This window comes from Oncorhynchus nerka, linkage group LG10 (genome assembly GCF_034236695.1).
Source record: "Oncorhynchus nerka isolate Pitt River linkage group LG10, Oner_Uvic_2.0, whole genome shotgun sequence".
Lineage (NCBI taxonomy): Eukaryota > Metazoa > Chordata > Actinopteri > Salmoniformes > Salmonidae > Oncorhynchus > Oncorhynchus nerka.
The window spans coordinates 84,851,151-84,866,552 of record NC_088405.1 but is presented as its reverse complement, the minus strand read 5'-3'; the positions used below and the strand labels follow the sequence as shown (position 1 = coordinate 84,866,552).

At 43.2% G+C, this 15,402-nt stretch overlaps 1 long non-coding RNA gene across 1 annotated transcript; it reads right to left on the bottom strand.

Annotated features, from left to right (window-relative positions):
- Positions 1-310: 310 nt before the first annotated feature.
- LOC115136500 (uncharacterized) lies at positions 311-1,414 on the bottom strand. The gene is made up of 3 exons (XR_003864637.2): positions 1,017-1,414; positions 763-844; positions 311-602 (listed from the first exon to the last, which is right to left on the bottom strand). It is a non-coding gene; the product is annotated as an uncharacterized LOC115136500 (long non-coding RNA).
- Positions 1,415-15,402: the final 13,988 nt, after the last annotated feature.

The window sequence follows — 15,402 nt, the reverse complement described above, 5'->3', positions numbered from 1 at the left end:
CATGTTTCCTTAAGCCTGGAAAAGTACCAAATACATGACAACAACCTGTTTGACCACATTTCAGCGTAAGTGTTTTACCAGGGCAAAGTCCATGAACCAACTAGAGATTCCTAACAAGCAAGATGGAACTCCAAAGACTAGCATGACAAACAAAAATCATATTTGAACTCCATATTTCTACTTAAGTGTAGGAATCTATCTCTAAGCTCTACAACAGATGGACTCTCTATAACCCTCCCAATATCTATCTTGTACACAGTTGTCTGTATGAAGGTGTACATACTGTGCAGCATCAGATCGAATAGCTCATCAAATCAAACTTTATTTCTCACATGCGCCAAATACAACAACTGTAGACATTACTGTGAAATTCTTACTTACAAGCCCTTAACCAACAGCGCAGTTCAAGAAGAGTAAAGGAAATATTTAACAAATAAACTAACGTTTTAAAAAAAGGCACTTGTAGAGTTTGATGGCAGAGCTTGCTTGTCCAGGATGATCAAGTAACTATGGATGCTGCTCCTCTTGGTCCTGACAGCAAGGAGGTACGGTTAACTGCTTTGGGCAATAGCATCAATGTGTTTCTGGATACTGTTTCCTGCCTGAAGACAAAAACAACAAAAGAAACACTACCATTATTTCAAATTCACCAATAGTATAGTGGCTTGGATTCAATAAACCGTGACACTAGGTACTCAGAAAAGGAGACCAATGCAAATGTTTTTGAATATGACAAGATGCTTCTCAGCTTGAGGCAGATACCTTGCCTGGTCTTTTGTGGCCTTGTGATGAAGGGGGAATCAAAAGGAGCTGGAGGAGGATGGAGGAGAGGTCACTGTCCATCCTAAACACAGAAAGATACTGAGCAAAATGTAATACAATAGCACAAGAGTTACGAAACTGCCAAAGCAATCAAACTCTCCATTTTTGGATTCAAGGGAGGATGCCGATGAGGTGATGTTGTTTGAGATGTTGAATTTGAAATGTGAATTTGTTTGAAATGTTGAAGAGCTTACCAGGCACTTCATATCCATGAATTGTGGAAATCCAGTCAGCAACTCGCAGCATTTACTTGGGTCATGAGTCATCTTCCGTCTGTATTCAAATGTCATCTTCATCTTCTGCTTGTTGGTGACCTCATCAGAAGAATGCTTCATCAGGGAAATGGATTCCCTACACTTTTCACCAAATCAGGGTAATCTCTGGATGGGATGGAGTCTCCATCTCAGCTATTGGCCCACCACTGAATGACTGGCTAGGTGGTAATTTATCAGGTGAAGCTGAATTCCTCTGGATGGTTCGGAGGACAAGTAACCATTTCCAGTTTGAGGGTCAAAATAATGTTCCTTGAAGAAAAGGAGAACACATTCACTCATCTTAACACAATGGAAGTCACATGAACACATACATTAACACTCCTAATCAGACAATTGCAAGATGTGTAACACAAACCCAAATGCATGCAAAATGTGGCATATACAAAACACATTTGGCTAATTAATACTCACATATCCTTTAGTTTTGTAGGAGTCCTTGAGGTAAGGGAACAAGTTGACAATTCCTTGAGCATATGTCTCCCTCATGGCGTGGTGCTGATGTCCTGACAACAAGAGTACTTTATTCATCCATTTGCAATGAAGCCCCCAGTTGATTCCGGTCGCTATAATAGCAACATTCATCTGAAATACATCTTAGATACAGACAGCGTTCTTGCGTGCCTGGTTTAGTGCTTAACCGTGAGTCTCGGTCATCTCTGCTGTGAGAAAATGTATCATCTTTCGTCAGGTGTCATCAGTCAGCCCTTTGGTTCAAGAGTATTGATGACAAGATCGCCACCAGAGTTTCTTCAGTATGTTATTTATTAACTATGAAAGGAAAATGATCAAGAACAATCCAAAACCATCCTTGCCCGCTCTCATCGGACACTGCAGGTAAAAAGGTGTGCACTGGATTACAGCTCCCAACTATCAGGGGGGTGAACTGATATACGGAACATTAGTTAAGAGAAAGAGAGGTTAGCAATTAATGATTCTAAACAGATGCTTATTACATTACACTCAGTTTATCTTCATCCTCAGCTCTCTGTCGTTTTCTTGAAAGGCTCCAATCATCGCTCAGAATGACAGTATCATCCGACTCAATGGCCGAGATTTCCAACAAGGAACGGGCAAAGGAGGAAGTCATCTGGGAAGATACTGTCACACAAAGTGATTGATTATTGTAAAGGTTTTAACAAAGACACTCATTCCAAATGAATGTGAGAAAGCAACACAGCCCTATACAAAGTGACTGCTCCAAAGGAGAGGCCGGCAGTTAAACCCTCCTCTAACTTTATTACTGTGAGAAACCAACACATACCAGGATATTTGTCCAGGGTGACTGTGAAAACACCAGGACTTGGCTGTGTCAGCACCTCCTCAAACATTTCTCCATCAACTTCAGTTCCCAACTCATCATGCAGCTTTGCATTCATTTGGCTGGTGACTGGTACGTCATATTTCAGGAGTGCAGAGATAAATCATTTCAAAATAACCATTAGTGGGGTAATTACAATCAATTGTTCTGTTCGATGTTCTCCAGTCCATTCTATAGATGGTTTCAAAAAATCATTACTATGTGAGTTAAGAGTTTAATGGCGATCCATAACAAAACTGTAAAATGTTTTGCATTTTATATTTGAATGATCCCCAAGAGGAAATTCTGTTGTTATACCGTCAGTTAAAGGGGAAGTTAACACATTTTTACATGTTCTATGTTCTCCCTTTCAGTGTTTGTAGTTGATTTCCCAAGTAGTTTTTTGATATCGTATTTCTGAAAATTGGTTTTACTTTTGCTGAATCATCACTTTCCATTGACTGAATGCATTATGAAAATGTGTATATAAAACATACCATACTCACTAATATTACATATTTTGTTTCCACCATCCTATAACTCAATATTTGCATATTAAGGTTAAATCTTTCAAACATGGATTAATGGCACAATAGACATAATATATATAAAGAGAAAAATAAGGCCACCCAAACATCAAATGGGTGAAGTTCCCCTTTAACATCACATTAGCAAGGCTGTGAAACTCACATAACGATATGAAACCATACAGACTCAACAGAAACAGAAAAGTGGCATTCCCCTTTTTAACTGAGAAATGAATCTTTTGCAACTACAGTGATAAAAACAATTCAATTTTAATGGCCAACTTAAAAGCTTATCTTCATTCAAGAAGTCACTCAGCCTCAGGACAGTGAGTCAACTTCCCATGATCAGCAATATTGGATCTGAAGAGAGAGAAAAAAAGAGACATTGATTTAAATATTCAAACAAATCAAGTTCTGTTGGTGAGTTTTTGAAGATAGGTTACCATGAACATGTAATCCATAACCATAAACGTATGAGACAATACTCAAATACTGATTTGTGACTCATATTTGGCCAACCTTGTGATTCACAAATTGGCCACCCATCAACTTCACTGAAACAGACAAATTAGTTCAGTACAGTGTCGTGTTTTTGGCTATGCCGGATTAAGTGATATGACATGCTATTCTATCAAATAATTTATCCGTAATTAATATTACCTGATTGAGCTAATCATGTAAATGTAATTAACTAGAGAGAGTCGGGCACCATGAAATAATATTTATAGAGCTGTTATCTTCCAAATAAACTCTTAAAGACCTAGTAATATTTTACATCAATAGCAGTCAATATCAATCGTCATCTTAATTCAGTCTCATCTGAAAGTTGTCAATACTTGGTTATCTGCACAAACCCTGGCTCACAAGTTGAATCAGCAATACAAAATTGGGTTTAATTATTTATCTACTAAATACCTAACGAATCACACAGAATTACACATACACATAATTAAATCATAACTTGATTACAAATGACGTCATAAAGGAAAACGTCCCTGGCGGGCGGAACAGATATGACAGCTTGTTACACAAAGGAAAAGGGTCTGGGTTGAGTGAAAGAGCGGGAGACTGGGGAACAAAGAGAAGAAGCTGTGCTATCGTAAATACAGTATCTTATGCATTCTAAATTACCGCCCATTTGGAAAAGGAAAATGCAATAAATATTTACTCTGAGCTTCGCTTCGGTAGTTTGGTGGTAGATGGAAGGCTACGTTGTAGTAACGTCATTGGGTGATAGATGGGATACTCTGTCTGTTCCTTCCTAACCCTCGTTTGCATCTGCTATTGCTAAGTCAACGGCTAGGAGGTAACACTTCTGTAGTGAATAAGAGTTCACCGTTCATACCATTTGCAAACCAAAGCTTACGCTGATGTTGGCTTCGTTCTGAAGTTATTATCTGAACCATTCTGCCATAGGACCGTCATCCTCACGTCCTCAGAACAGGAGGTTACATTATCGTCAAGGGCTTATATAGGAAGGGAGAGGAGGGCGTGTTTGAAAAGTTTTATAGCCCATGTCCCTTCACATGGGAGGGCCACTGATTGAGCAGAGCCCCATCTTATGAAAACCCAAATCTCACATTTTAGAAGCTAAAATCACATTTCATCCCATCACGAATAATTTCATATTCAAACATTTAAATTGAACAACAATTCCATGTGAATCCGATAACTCTGATGTGTAGACTTTCCACTGTAGAGTTTATGTCATCTGATCATTGATGAGAATGTCTCAGATGACAACCGAACTGAAATCATATTCATTAAGTACCACCGCATATGTTCCGTTGTTCGGATTACCAGAATATAGTTAATTTCCCCCCATCTTCTGATGTTCCCAGAATCTCTATGTTAACCAAGGGTTTTGCAAATGTAACCTCAGTAGAGTAGAGAGAGGAAAAAGGGGGGAAGAGGTATTTATGACTGTCATAAACCTACCCCCCAGGCCAACGTCATGACAACTGTAAACTAATTTAATTTACAAGAAGGTAATTGAATAGTCTAAACAACCCATTTCAAATTAAGCAGCAATGAGGGTGCATTCGGAAAGTATTCAGACCCCCTGACTTTCTCCACATTTTGTTACGTTACAGTCTTATTCTAAAAATGTATATCCACATCGATCCACATACAATACCCAATAATAGCAAAGCGAAAACAGGTTTTTAGAATATTTTGACAATTCAAAACAAAACAGAAATACCTTATTTACATAAGTATTCAGACCCTTTGCTATGCGAATCGACATTGAGCTCAGGTGCATCCTATTTCCATTGATCATCCTTGAGATGTTTCCACAACTTGATTGGAGTTCACCTGTAGTAAATTGATTGGACAGGATTTGGAAAGGCACACACCTGCCTATGTAAGATCATGCAGTTGACAATGCATATCAGAGAAAAAACCAAGCCATGATGCCAAAGGAATTGTTCATAGAGCTCCGAGACAGGATTGTGTCGAGGCACAGATCTGGGGAAGGGTACCAAACCATTTCTTCAGCATTGAAGGTCTCCAAAAATACAGTGGCCTCCATTATTAAATGGAAGAAGTTTGGAACCACAAAGACTCGTCCTAGAGCTGGCCGTCTGGCCAAACTGAGCAATCGGGGGAGAAGGGCCTTGGTCAGGAAGGTGACCAAGAACCTGATGGTTCCTCTGTGAAGATGGCAGAAACTTCCAGAAGGACAAACATCTCTGCAGCACTCCACCAATAAGGCCTTATGGTACAGTGGCCAGACAGAAGCCACTCCTCTGTAAAAGGCATGACAGCCCGCTTGGAGTTTGCCAAAAGGCAGCAAATGACTCTCAGACAATTAGAAACAAGATGCTCTGGTCTGATGAAATGATTGAACTCTTTGGCCTGAAGGCCAAGCGTCAAATCAAATCAAATCAAATGTATTTATATAGCCCTTCGTACATCAGCTGATATCTCAAAGTGCTGTACAGAAACCCAGCCTAAAACCCCAAACAGCAAGCAGTGCAGGTGTTGATGCACGTTGGCTAGGAAAAACTACCTAGAAAGGGCAAAACCTAGGAAGAAACCTAGAGAGGAACCAGGATATGAGGGGTGGCCAGTCCTCTTCTGGCTGTGCCGGGTGGAGATTATAACAAAACATGGCCAAGATGTTCAAATGTTCATAAATGACCAGCATGGTCAAATAATAGGTCTGGGACAGGTAGCACGTCCGGTGAACAGGTCAGGATTCCATAGCCGCAGGCAGAACAGTTGAAACTGGAGCAGCAGCACAGCCAGGTGGACTGGGGACGGCAAGGAGTCATCATGCCAGGTAGTCCTGAGGCATGGTCCTACGGCTCAGGTCCTCCGAGAGAGAGAGAGAAAGAAAGAAAGAAAGAAAGAGAGAAAGAAAGAGAGAATTAGAGAGAGCATACTTAAATTCACACAGGACACAGGATAAGACAGGAGAAGTACTCCAGATATAACAAACTGACCCTAGCCCCTGACACATAAACTACTGCAGCATAAATACTGGAGGCTGAGACAGGAGGGGTCAGAGACACTGTGGCCCCATCCGATGATACCCCGGACAGGGCCAAACAGGAAGGATATAACCCCACTCACTTTGCCAAAGCACAGCCCCCACACCACTAGAGGGATATATTCAACACCAACTTACCATCCTGAGACAAGGCCGAGTATAACCCACAAAGATGGGTTATACACAACCCGCCACTACACAACCCAAGGTGGGCGCCAACCCAGACAGGAAGATCACATCAGTGACTCAACCCACTCAAGTGACGCACCCCTCCTTGGGACGGCATGAAAGAGCACCAGTAAGCCAGTGACTCAGACCCTGTAATAGGGTTAGAGGCAGAGAATCCCAGTGGAAAGACTACACTCAATCATATGACCCACTGAAGAGATGAGTCTTCAGTAAAGACTTAAAGGTTGAGATCGAGTTTGCGCCTCTCACAAGGGTATCATAAATGACCAGCATGGTCGTATAATAATAAGGCAGAACAGTTGAAACTGGAGCAGCAGCACAGCCAGGTGGACTGGGGAAAGCAAGGAGTCATCATGTCAGGTAGTCCTGGGGCATGGTCCTAGGGCTCAGGTCCTCCGAGAGAGAGAAAGAAAGAGAGAAGGAGAGAATTAGAGAACGCACACTTAGATTCACACAGGACACCAAATAGGACAGGAGAAGTACTCCAGATATAACAAACTGACCCTAGCCCCCCGACACATAAACTACTGCAGCATAAATACTGGAGGCTGAGACAGGAGGGGTCAGGGGACAGACCGTGGGTAGACAGACCATTCCATAACAATGGAGCTCTATAGGAGAAAGCCCTGCCTCCAGCTGTTTGCTTCGAAATTCTAGGGACAATTAGGAGGCCTGCGTCTTGTGACCGTAGTGTACGTGTAGGTATGTACGACAGGACCAAATCAGAGAGATAGGTAGGAGCAAGCCCATGTAATGCTTTGTAGGTTAGCAGTAAAACCTTGAAATCAGCCCTTGCCTTGACAGGAAGCCAGTAGGGAGGCTAGAACTGGAGTAATATGATCAATTGTTTTGGTTCTAGTCAGGGTTCTAGCAGCCGTATTTAGCACTAACTGTAGTTTATTTAGTGCTTAATCCAGGTAGCCGGAAAGTAGAGCATTGCAGTAGTCTAACCTAGAAGTAACAAAAGCATGGATTAATTTTTCTGCATCATTTTTGGACAGAAAGTTTCTGATTTTTGTAATGTTACGTAGATGGAAAAAAGCTGTCCTTGAAACAGTCTTGATATGTTCGTCAAAAGAGAGATCAGAGTCCAGAGTAACGCCGAGGTCCTTCACAGTTTTATTTGAGACTGTACAACCATCAAGATTAATTGTCAGATTCAACAGAAGATCTCTTTCTTTCTTGGGACCTAGAACAAGCATCTCTGTTTTATCCGAGTTTTAAAGTAGAAAGTTTGCAGCCATCCACTTCCTTATGTCTGAAACACAGGCTTCTAGCGAGGGCAATTTTGGGGCTTCACCATGTTTCATTGAAAATTTATAGCTGTGTTTCATCCGCATAGAAGTGAAAGTTAACATTATGTTTTCGATTGACATCCCCAAGAGGAAAAATATTTAGTGAAAACAATAGTGGTCCTAAAACGGAACCTTGAGGAACACCGAAATTTACAGTTGATTTGTCAGAGGACAAACCATTCACAGAGACAAACTGATATATTTCCAACAGATAAGATCTAAACCAGGCCAGAACTTGTCCGTGTAGACCAATTTGGGTTTCCAATCTCTCCAAAAGAATGTGGTGATCGATGGTATCTAAAGCAGCACTAAGGTCTAGGAGCACGAGGACAGATGCAGAGCCTCGGTCTGATGCCATTAAAAGGTAATTTACCACCTTCACAAGTGGAGTCTCAGTGCTATGATGTGGTCTAAACCCAGAATGAAGCATTTTGTATACATTGTTTGTCTTCAGGAAGGCAGTGAGTTGCTGCGCAACAGCCTTTTCTAAAAAAAAATTGAGAGGAATGGAAGATTCGATATAGGCCGATAGTTTTTTATATTTTCTGGGTCAAGGTTTGGCTTTTTCAAGAGAGGCTTTATTACTGCCACATTTAGTGAGTTTGGTACACATCCCGTGGATAGAGAGACGTTTATTATGTTCAACATAGGAGGGCCAAGCACAGGAAGCAGCTCTTTCAGTAGTTTAGTTGGAATAGGGTCCAGTATGCAGCTTGAAGGTTTAGAGGCCATGATTATTTTCATCATTGTGTCAAGAGATATAGTACTAAAACACTTGAGTGTCTCTCTTGATCCTAGGTCCTGGCATAGTTGTGCAGACTCAGGACAACTGAGCTTTGAAGGAATACGCAGATTTAATGAGGAGTCCGTAATTTGCTTTCTAATTATCATGATCTTTTCCTCAAAGAAGTTCATGAATTTATTACTGCTGAAGTGAAAGCCATCCTCACTTGGGGAATGATGATTTTTAGTTAGCTTTGCGACAGTATCAAAAAGAAATCTGGAGGAAACCTGGTACCATCCCTACGGTGAAGCATGGTGGTGGCAGCATCATGCTGTGGGGATTGGGAGATTATTCAGAATCAAGGGAAAGATGAACGGAGTAAAGTACAGAGAGATTCTTGATGAAAACCTGCTCCAGAGAGCTCAGGACCTCAGACATGTGGTGAAGGTTCACCTTCCAACAGGACAACGACCCTAAGTACACAGCCAAGACAAGGCAGGGGTGGCTTCAGGACAAGACTCTGAATGTCCTTGAGTGGCCCAGCCAGAGCCCCAACTTGAACCCGATCAAACATCTCTGAAGAGACCTGAAAATAGCTGTGCAGCAACACTCCCCATCCAACCTGGGTGGAGTTATGATGTTTCTTACACTAATTAAAGTAAAAAATTACAAATAGCATTTAACTACAGTTATCAACGCAGACACAAGGGATCTTTTGACACTGCATGTTGTTCAATCACTTTTGACACTGCAAATTTAACACTGGTGATTTTACTGTGTATGTGGTCTGTCTATATCGCTTTTGTTCAGTGGCGAAATCGACCCCCATTTTCTCAAAATTAGCATTTAGATTCATACATGCCACTGGCCCCAAACTCAGACAATTGGCACTGCTGCTGTCACGTACCGCAGCCCGTCCATTAATATAATTACCACAGAGTTGGATAATGAGGCATCAGAGCCTTCACTCAGATTAATGGATAAAGACAACTCTGCAGAAAATTAAAATCATTCCTCCTCTTCACTTTCTTTCCTTTAGTCCTCTCCTCCTCGCTCTCGCCCCTGATAAGTGAACGATCCCGGGACGTGGATGGGGGGAAAAAACTCCCTCCTGCTTGCTGTCTTCTATTCCGGAATTCTGCCAGCCTATTCCAACTCCATGACATCACAAGGCAACGATACATCTCAGGGTTCAGGAGCCAACCAGATGAGGCGACCACCGAGGTTGTCATTAATCCATAGGGGGATTTTCCCTCTGTTTAAAAAGGCTCCTCTACAGCCTCATTTAGGCATCAATAAAACACATCTCCATCTTCACTTGCTAACTGACACACATGTTGAACACAGGCGTGCTTCCGCAGGCATGTCCACCTGTATCACTTCGCTCCATGACTTCTCGTGACTAGGATCTCTGTTAGCATGACGAGAATGGACATTAGAGCCACCTCTAGAATGATAATGACGAGATTAAACTGATAATCACGTTACAACACAACAATTGTGAGGTACAGTATATTCGGTGACAAGAGCTAACGCCAAGCCACTCTCCCCTTCCATTGGCTCTTCACAACTACCCATTGTAGCTGTCCGCCACAACACTGAAAATAATGGTTACCTCCCAAATGGCACCCTATTCCCTATATATAGTCAAAAGTAGTGCACTATTAAGAGAATAGGGTGCCATTTGGAACTCACAATTGAATAATGGATGATGAACAGTCGAAGACAACAACCCGTCATTTCAATTAATGTTGATGGTTTAATCACTGCAATCTCATCCCACTCTGTCTACGGGAAAAGAAGATGACAGGGATAGGGGAGGGAAGGGAGGAGAGGAGGAGGCAGTGCCTCATAGAAGGGCTGAATGAAAGGCGGGAAGGAGGCGGCGGCGTAGGGCTCTTATCTCTGCATCAGGCTGTGACATGTTGCAGCTGTTTCTGAGTGTGAGACTTCCCTCCACCGTCTCATTAGAACAGCACCTGACAGAGAAAAAGAGACGCTAGAGAAGGACTGACTGACTGACTGACTGGCACGCACACACACACACACACACACACACACACACACACACACACACGTCACACAGATGTGACGATTAAGATGAGGGAGGACAATGATTTTTTTTTTATGAGCGTAGCCTTCTTTCTATTACAGCATATTGGATGACTGTCATTCATATTCCTTTAACCCTGTTTAATGTAACATCGATGGGTTTAGACTACTACATGATACTCACATTTTTCCTATACCCATCATGACTTAGCCTATGAATTAAAGTTTACAATGTAGTTGCACAGGTTGAGAGAAAAATTAGAGTAATCAAGGCAGTGACCTTCAATACCGCCTTGCACACACTAGCCTGAATCAAGTTGACTTAGGGTGTAATCAATGAACTAATCACTGATCATAATTTTGATGTGATTGGCCTGACTGAAACATGGCTTAAGCCTGATGAATTTACTGTGTTAAATGAAGCCTCACCCCCTGGTTACACTAGTGACCATATCCCCCGTGCATGCCGCAAAGACGGAGGTGTTGCTAACATTTACGATAGCAAATTTCAATTTACAAAAAAAAAATATGACGTTTTCGTCTTTTGAGCTTCTAGTCATGAAATCTATGCAGCCTACTCAATCACTTTTATAGCTACGGCCTCCTGGGCCATATACCGCGTTCCTCATTGAGGTCCCTGAATTCCTATCGGACCGTGTATTCATAGCAGATAATATTCCAATTTCTGGTGACTTTAATATTCAAATGTAAAAGTCCACAGACCCACTCCAAGAGCCAGAGAGAGTGGGTTTTGTCCAACATGCCTCTGGACCTACTCACTGTCACAGCCATACTCTGGACCTAGTTTTGTCTCATGGAATAAATGTTGTGGATATTAATGTTTTTCCTCATAATCCTGGACTATCGGATCACCATTTTCTTACGTTTGCAATTGCAACAAGTAATCTGCTCAGACCCCAACCAAGGAGCATCAAAAGCCGTGCTTTAAATTCTCATACATTTACATTTACATTTAAGTCATTTAGCAGACGCTCTTATCCAGAGCGACTTACAAATTGGTGCTTTCACCTTATGACATCCAGTGGAACAGCCACTTTACAATAGTGCATCTAAATCTTTTAAGGGGGGTGAGAAGGATTACTTTATCCTATCCTAGGTATTCCTTAAAGAGGTGGGGTTTCAGGTGTCTCCGGAAGGTGGTGATTGACTCCGCTGTCCTGGCGTCGTGAGGGAGTTTGTTCCACCATTGGGGGGCCAGAGCAGCGAACAGTTTTGACTGGGCTGAGCGGGAACTGTACTTCCTCAGTGGTAGGGAGGCGAGCAGGCCAGAGGTGGATGAACGCAGTGCCCTTGTTTGGGTGTAGGGCCTGATCAGAGCCTGGAGGTACTGAGGTGCCGTTCCCCTCACAGCTCCGTAGGCAAGCACCATGGTCTTGTAGCGGATGCGAGCTTCAACTGGAAGCCAGTGGAGAGAGCGGAGGAGCGGGGTGACGTGAAAGAACTTGGGAAGGTTGAACACCAGACGGGCTGCGGCGTTCTGGATGAGTTGTAGGGGTTTAATGGCACAGGCAGGGAGCCCAGCCAACAGCGAGTTGCAGTAATCCAGACGGGAGATGACAAGTGCCTGGATTAGGACCTGCGCCGCTTCCTGTGTGAGGCAGGGTCGTACTCTGCGGATGTTGTAGAGCATGAACCTACAGGAACGGGCCACCGCCTTGATGTTAGTTGAGAACGACAGGGTGTTGTCCAGGATCACACCAAGGTTCTTAGCGCTCTGGGAGGAGGACACGATGGAGTTGTCAACCGTGATGGCGAGATCATGGAACGGGCAGTCCTTCCCCGGGAGGAAGAGCAGCTCCGTCTTGCCGAGGTTCAGCTTGAGGTGGTGATCCGTCATCCACACTGATATGTCTGCCAGACATGCAGAGATGCGATTCGCCACCTGGTCATCAGAGGGGGGAAAGGAGAAGATTAATTGTGTGTCGTCTGCATAGCAATGATAGGAGAGACCATGTGAGGTTATGACAGAGCCAAGTGACTTGGTGTATAGCGAGAATAGGAGAGGGCCTAGAACAGAGCCCTGGGGAACACCAGTGGTGAGAGCGCGTGGTGAGGAGACAGATTCTCGCCACGCCACCTGGTAGGAGCGACCTGTCAGGTAGGACGCAATCCAAGCATGGGCCGCGCCGGAGATGCCCAACTCGGAGAGGGTGGAGAGGAGGATCTGATGGTTCACAGTATCGAAGGCAGCCGATAGGTCTAGAAGGATGAGAGCAGAGGAGAGAGAGTTAGCTTTAGCAGTGCGGAGTGCCTCCGTGATACAGAGAAGAGCAGTCTCAGTTGAATGACTAGTCTTGAAACCTGACTGATTTGGATCAAGAAGGTCATTCTCAGAGAGATAGCGGGAGAGCTGGCCAAGGACGGCACGTTCAAGAGTTTTGGAGAGAAAAGAAAGAAGGGATACTGGTCTGTAGTTGTTGACATCGGAGGGATCGAGTGTAGGTTTTTTCAGAAGGGGTGCAACTCTCGCTCTCTTGAAGACGGGAGGGACGTAGCCAGCGGTCAGGGATGAGTTGATGAGCGAGGTGAGGTAAGGGAGAAGGTCACCGGAAATGGTCTGGAGAAGAGAGGAGGGGATAGGGTCAAGCGGGCAGGTTGTTGGGCGGCCGGCCGTCACAAGACGCGAGATGTCATCTGGAGAGAGAGGGGAGAAAGAGGTCAGAGCACAGGGTAGGGCAGTGTGAGCAGAACCAGCGGTGTCGTTTGACTTAGCAAACGAGGATCGGATGTCGTCGACCTTCTTTTCAAAATGGTTGACGAAGTCATCTGCAGAGAGGGAGGAAGGGGGGGAGGGGGAGGAGGATTCAGGAGGGAGGAGAAGGTGGCAAAGAGATTCCTAGGGTTAGAGGCAGATGCTTGGAATTTAGAGTGGTATAAAGTGGCTTTAGCAGCAGAGACAGAGGAGGAAAATGTAGAGAGGAGGGAGTGAAAGGATGCCAGGTCCGCAGGGAGGCGAGTTTTCCTCCATTTCCGCTCGGCTGCCCGGAGCACAAAGATGACTTGATGCCCTTCTAGACTCCTTCTGCCTACCCAAGGATGTCAGAGGACAAAAAGCAGTTAACCACCTAACTGAGGAACTCAATTTAACCTTGAGCAATACCCTAGATGCAGTTGCACCCCTAAAAACTAAAAACATTTGTCATAAAAAACTAGCTCCCTGGTATACAGAAAATACCCAAGCTCTGAAGCAAGCTTCCAGTTAATTGGAACGGAAATGGCGCCACACCAAATTGGAAGTCTTCCAACTAGCTTGGAAAGACAGTACCGTGCAATATCGAAGAGCCCTCACTGCTGCTCGATCATTCTATTTTTCCAACATAATTGAGGAAAATAAGAACAATCCGAAATTTATTTTTGATACTGTCGCAAAGCTAACTAAAAAGCAGCATTCCCCAAGTGAGGATGGCTTTCACTTCAGCAGTAATAAATTCATGAACTTCTTTTTGGAAAAGGTCATGATCATTAGAAAGCAAATGATGGACTCCTCTTTAAATCTGCGTATTCCTCCAAAGCTCAGTTGTCCTGAGACTGTACAACTCTGCTAGGACCTAGGATCAAGAGAGACACTCAAGTGTTTTAGTACTATATCCCTTGACACAATGAAAACTATCGGCCTATATCAAATCTTCCATTCTTCTCAAACATTTTAGAAAAAGCTGTTGCACAGCAACTCACTGCCTTCCTGAAGACAAACAATGTATACAAAATGCTTCAGTCTGGTTTTAGACCCCATCATAGCACTGAGACTGCACTTGTGAAGGTGGTAAATGACCTTTTAATGGCATCAGACCGAGGCTCTGCATCTGTCCTCGTGCTCCTAGACCTTAGTGCTGCTTTTGTACCATCGATCACCACATTCTTTTGGAGAGATTGGAAACCCAAATTGGTCTACACGGACAAGTTCTGGCCTGGTTTAGATCTTATCTGTCGGAAAGATATCATGGAATGGTGAATGGTTTGTCCTCTGACAAATCAACTGTAAATGTAGGTGTTCCTCAAGGTTCCATTTCAGGACCACTATTGTTTTCACTATATATTTTACCTCTTGGATGTCATTCGAAAACATAATGTTAACTTTCACTGCTATGCGAATGACACACACCTGTGCATTTCAATGAAACATGATGAAGCCCCAAAATTGCCCTCGCTAGAATCATGTATTTCAGACATAAGGAAGTGGATGGCTGCAAACTTTTTACTTTTAAACTCGGACAAAACAGAGATGCTTGTTCTAGGTCCCAAGAAACAAAGAGATCTTCTGTTGAATCTGACAATTAATCTTGATGGTTGTACAGTCCTCTGAAATAAAATTGTGAAGGACCTCGGTGTTACTCTGGACCCTGATCTCTCTTTTGACGAACATATCAAGACTGTTTCAAGGACAGCTTTTTTCCATTCACGTAACATTGCAAAAATCAGAAACTTTCTGTCCAAAAATGATGCAGAAAAATGAATCCATGCTTTTGTTACTTCTAGGTTACACTACTGCAATGCTTTTCTTTCCGGCTACACGGATAAAGCACTAAATAAACTTGTTAGTGCTAAATACGGCTGCTAGAATCCTGACTAGAACCAAAAAAATGTATCATATTACTCCAGTGCTAGCCTCCCTACACTGGCTTCCTGTTAATACAAGGGCTGATTTCAAGGTTTTACTGCAAACCTACAAAACATTAATCTGATTTGGTTCTGCCGTACATACCT